This window comes from Epinephelus fuscoguttatus, linkage group LG22, assembly GCF_011397635.1.
Source record: "Epinephelus fuscoguttatus linkage group LG22, E.fuscoguttatus.final_Chr_v1".
In the NCBI taxonomy this organism is placed as follows: Eukaryota; Metazoa; Chordata; class Actinopteri; order Perciformes; family Serranidae; genus Epinephelus; species Epinephelus fuscoguttatus.
The window spans coordinates 3,917,168-3,923,167 of NC_064773.1; positions in this window are offsets into that span (position 1 = coordinate 3,917,168).

Sequence of the window (6,000 nt, forward strand, 5' to 3'; positions counted from 1 at the left end):
GTTCCAGTACCCCACCTCACAGCCCACAGGACTCAAATGAACTGCCCCTAACCTCTGGAGCCAGAAACCACAGGACGCCCCCCGTGTCCACGCCTCGACAGATCAGTGGCCCCACCGTGGATTTGACTCGGCTCTGACCTGTCAACGTGTGGACACGGGACTTCCTGGGGTACTGGCATGTCCCGCGGATGCTTGATCTGATTGGGATCTGGGAAGTTTGAGGTCTTTGTCACGTTCCTCTGGGGAGTGTAGTTGGTCTGCAATGTTTGGATGGGCGGTGCACATCAGGTTGCATCCACATGAACGCCAGAAGCAGGTTTTCCATTAAAACATTGCGTGGTAACAAGATGATTAATGTTATTCACTTCACCTGTCAGTGGTTTAAATGATTTGGCTGACTGGTGTATTTGCACTAGAGTTTAAATATTTATGCTCTATATGTGTGTGTGTGGCGTGAAGGGGCGAAAACCTACATGTTATTGTGAAACCCTGTGTTGTAAAACGACAAATAAATATAAATAATATGATAAATGATGCTGTCCAGACTCTACAGACAGTTCCCTCAAATTTAAATGTACCGTCTCTTTCAGGGTTTAAAAGGAGCCACAGACATCCCGTCTCTCATCAGTGGTTTCAGAAGTCAGGACTCAGTCCTCAGTGCTGCCACCACAACATCTTCAGAGTGGGTTTTTCAATAATACCTTTTCCCTTGTTCAGGACAGTTATCCCCTCCACCTCCTCCACCTCCATCACCACGCTGAACTCGGCCTGTCCTCATCCCTACCTGCCAGCTGCTTCCTGAAGCTCCGACACTAAGAGCCTTTATGCCCTGTGGATTTTGTGGCTTGAGGCTTTTTTCCTCTCGATGCCCAAGGAGAGTTTCTTGGAAGACCGGAGGATGCACGAAGCCTTCAGACCACAGAACAGTAAACCTGGCTGAGCCTGAGAGCAGACTGTGGTCAGATCCAACCCTCAGAACCAGAGTCAGGACGTAAAAGCGCGAAAAGGCCCTCTAGGGCCGGTGTTTGGTTTGTCTGCTGTGGGCTACTGTACAACAACATGGCGGGCTCCGTGAAAGAGGACCGCTCTCTATGTAGATATGAAGAACATATTTAAGTAATGAAAACATGATGATTCTTAGTGTCAGGTGATCATACGCTACTGAAAGCATAATTATGAAAATTATATTCGATTTCTTTCAGTACATCCCCCTAAAGTCTCCACTCTGGACCTTTAAAGAGAAGTAAAATGCCAATGCTTTTACTAAAGTAAAACATCAAACCAAAGTACTTCTTCCACTGCTGAGCCACAGGGCAAGTAGAAAACCACGGTGCTGGAAACAAACAACAACAAACAAACCTGACACTAAACACAATTTCTCCTGAATACTAGTTATAAAAGTGGTTTCTGTAAAAATATAGGACACCTCGAACATCAACCAAATTTGCTGTTGACCACTCAAATTACATCTTAATTGAGTGGGGTACAAATTAGGGGTATTTGCCATGTCTTTTGTACATTTTACACTTTTAGAAACACCTGAATACTTAACAAGACCCTGCCCCCCCCCCCCGCTTCCTGCTCGCTGTGCGCTAGGCGAAGATGCAGACAGGTGCTCACAGACTCGGGCGTACTATAAGCAGAGTGGACTCCGCGAGGAATGTCTGCAGTCATTCGGCCTTCCATAGTCGAGCGCACTTCCGCGTTGTAGTTTCCTGTAAAAATGTCCATGAAAAATCCCCGCGATGTGAAAAATACATGCCGAGCAGTGTCTTTTGTGTGACACTGCGCGGAACCAGGTGGACCTGCGCGGCGTCCGCTCTGCGTAGAATGCGGAATATGCAGTCCGGTCGGTCTCAAAAAAAAAAAATACCCAGTCCAAGACGGAGTACCGAACCGAACTGGTATTACCGAGAACCGACCCAACCCTAGCAACCCTCCGCAGTAGGTTTAAAAAGCAGCTGATAGCAGTTAGCGGCTAACTCAAAGACAAAGAACAGCTGCTGAAAGTGTCCGCAGATTCGAAAAATGAGGTTTAGGAGCTTCTTACCCTCTGAGCAGAGGAGGAGATCCATCCATCCATCCATCCATCCATTTTCATCAGCTTATCCCAGTCCAGGTCGCAGGGACAGCAGGCCAAGCCCCCTCTCCTTTCCACTTTCTAGCTCCTGTTCCCAAGCCAGATGAAATATATAGTCCCTCCAGCGTGTTGTGGGTCTGCCCCGGGGCCTCCTACCAGTGGCACGTGCTTGGAACACTTCTAACGGGAGGTGTCCAGGAGGATCCTGATCAGCCACCATATAACAGAGGTGGTAAATGATTATTATTGCCATGTTAATACCATTGTTATTGTTTATAAAGTGTTGCTGACACTTATGTTATATGTCACACAAAAGGCCGTTGCTGTTGTGTTAAACGTCAAGCCCATCACGCCTCTTTTGGCTCTGCGATGCCAGCATGCTGTCTAAAATCACACACTGGACCGGAATGATGCCACCATCGTTTGGTTCTGTGTAAAAATGCAAAAGACGTACAAAGATGGGACTAAGCAGTGCCTCTATAGCACCATCTCTGTGTGAAAAGGGCCACACTGTCACACAAGTCGTAAAGTTTATTCCAGGTCTCATTTATCTGGTTGTATGCTTAGTACTTCCCAAACAGACAGCCCTCTCTGACAGGGAAGTTAATGGAGAGTGAAACTTATCTATGCTGTCTTCAAAGCCAGACTCCATTGTCCTCTGTCATTTTACCGCACTGAACACAGGAGCGACTGCTCTACCACTGCCTTGATCAGATAGTTTCTTTGTGTTATTGTGTGATTTTGGTGAATCCAAAAAAAAAATTACTGTTTTTGTCAACGGAGCTTTGCTTTGAAGAGAAAAAGGATAGGATTCTCTTTCAGCTCAGTTTGTTTCAGCAAAACTACATGTGTTTGGGAAAGACTGAACATATGGTTGGATAAATGAGACTTGGATTATACCTTACAAGTTGTGTGAGAGTTTATAAACAGATGTTTCGATCTTGTTTTGCTTTTGTTGAGTGTGGACACTTATGACTTCAAGTCATCAAGAATTTTCTCCGTTTTTGGATTCTTAGTTCACTGTGGAGGCATATGAAGAAAAACAAAGTTTTCTTTATGAATTCAACATAATGAGGGGCGACTAACTGATATACAAATGGTCATTTGGTGGGTGAAGTATTCCTTTAAATTAACAAATAATCATAATGAATGCATGAATTAAAATGAAATTCAAACTGGAGCCTTGACGTTTTGTTTCCTCTCTGTCACAATGAGTCTTATATAAATCGAGAAAGAGGATCAACCAAGAAACTCGTCACATAAAATAGAGTCGAGGTCTGAAACTGCTGTTAAATGTTAAATCATCTTTTTCAAACACTCAGTCAACAGTTGGACTTCAGGATTTTCCCCGAACGGGTTCCTTCCAGAGAAAAAAGACAGAGCATGTTTCAAACACAAAACTACCTTTCTTCTTCTTCTTCTTCAGTGTGAGAAGTAAAAGCCAGCTCAGCTATCGGCAGCATGGCAGAATCCACAACCTGCTGACTCAGACTCAGAGCATTTGATTGACTGGCTTTAAGTTTGCCCAGTTTTCCTGCAGGAGGAGAGCGGAGCGGGGACGAACCAGGACTGAACCCAGACCACGTCTACGTTCTGCTGCAGAGGAATGTGCTAAAAGCTCCGTTCACACCAGCCAAACACTTTCCCTCGAATTAATGTTTCTCAGAACCTCCCACGAATCGTCGGACCTGCCGGAGCCAAGATGACATGTAATCACAAAGATCAACAAACCCTTAACAGCTTTTACAGAGGATCACCATGACCAGCTACAGGCCAGCTTTATAAAGAGATGGAAACACACACAGGGTGTTATGAGAGGTGAATCATTTTCTGCTGTTTCTGTGCAGAAAGTCAGGAAACAAAGCTTTCTGAGGAACTCGACCGTTTGTGCCACAAAGTGTTTATTTTATAGCGTTACAGTCAGTTGGAAGGGTGACATCTGGTGGCCAAAACCCGGTATTGCAACTGTGTTAAAGACCAAATGAAACACAGAGGCACGTAAATGATTTCAGAATTGGCATTTGTACTATTAAAGGGTCAGTTCACCTAAATTATAAAAAACAAACAAAAATAAAAGTCTGGGGCCATGCTAACATCAGCATGCTAACATGTCCGCAATAACATGCTGATGCAAAGCATAATGTTTACCATGTGCAGCATCTTAGTTTGGCATGCTAACAGTAGCTGATTGACACAAAAGACATGCATTCCGTATATGAGGCAGTTTCTTAACAGACATTTAAGCTTTAAAAGGGACTGGAAATACAATTTTAAAAACAGAATTAAAGAACTAATGCTAAAGATAAGAGATAAAGGCAAAATAAAACAGAATAATAATAATAAAAAAAATAATAATATCATATCCTATAACAAAAAAGACAAAACAAAGGGGCTCTTGAGAGTTGAAGGGAAGGCAAAGAGGTGGATTATTGCACTCCTTCTCTTAATTCAGGTCTAGTCCACGCGGACATGTATTATTCTTGAAAAAGGGGTTTTTCCCTCCTTTGTTCTCAAAAAAAAAAAAAAAAAAATCCAAGCCACACAAGCATAGTTATGAATGTCTGTCCAAATGAAAACAACAAACAAACAAAAAATAAACAAAACTGAAGTACTGTCCAGAGCATGCCACACCAACAGGAGACAATATAATCGTATCCTTACAGCCACACAAAGAAGATGTTGGCCAATCAGGGGCCTAAGAAAAAAGGCTGTTACCGAAAGGCTACTTGGAGCAGTGACCTCCATCGCTCATTCCAACACCTCTGCAAGGATGTAGGTTTTGTTTCAACATTGGTGGGGACACATTTTACACGGGAGGGTTTGGGAGTCCTCTGCCAGAAAACTTTGATCACCACAAACTTAATTTTCAGCATTCTGATGAATCTTTATACACCAATTTATGGTGTAAATGCAATAAATTTAGTCAAAAATAAAAGTCCTCTGCCACTTTCATGTTTATTATTGGGCAATCTGGAAATCCATCGGTAAACTACTGCCCGTAGTTTTTTGACTAACGGAAGTGCAGGGGCCTCGGGGATCGCTCAACCCCTTCACTTTCAGCAGTGCCCCCAGGGAATCGCCTTGTTGCTTACAAATACTTCCAGGTAGAAAACCAGCAGAGTTTAGCTATATATATATATATATATATATATATATATAAACACAATGATTGAACAATACTATTTCTGTGTGCACGTTTTGTAATTAACAACATGGTTATTGTAGATTAGCTGGGCTAACCATTAGCTGTTAGCCCCGCTAGCGTTGTCTGTAGTAACTCAGTAACTCAATAAACGGTCCGTGAATAAAATATTTTTTCCAGCGGATATCTTAGTTACAACATGATTGAGCTAGCAAAGCAGTTTTGTGTTGCTACGTGTGGTATTTATTCAGTTTTGGGAAATCACGATGTCTAGAAAGCATCAGCTGACAGGGACAGCTAACAGCAGCAGCAAAGCTAACATCAGGACGTCATCTGTTAAAAGCCTCCCGTTGTTGGATACAACATGAAACTACTCCAGTTAGCTCAATCATGTTGTAACTAAGACATCCGCTGGAAAAATATTTTCTTCACGTTGACGAGACGGCGTTTTGGGTGGAGCGGTTGCCATGGACGCGGAGCTTGCTGTTTCTGTAGGTACACATTTCCTGGGGACACCTGCACGTCTCGGCCCCGCCCCCTCCATTGTGATTGGCTAAAGCGCAGCATGTTCAAACTCAAAGCTACTTTTCAAATATACCCATAAAGGTGTGGACTAGGCCTCGATGAATACACTGGCGTGAATATCGATATCATTTAGTGTGACTTACACTTCCAAACTATCTGATGTCCAACCAGAATAAATGCCCATGAATCTGCTTAGAAATCACTGATAAAAAGACCTGCCTGGAAATCATCATGTTTTTAAGTTTTCTTTAGT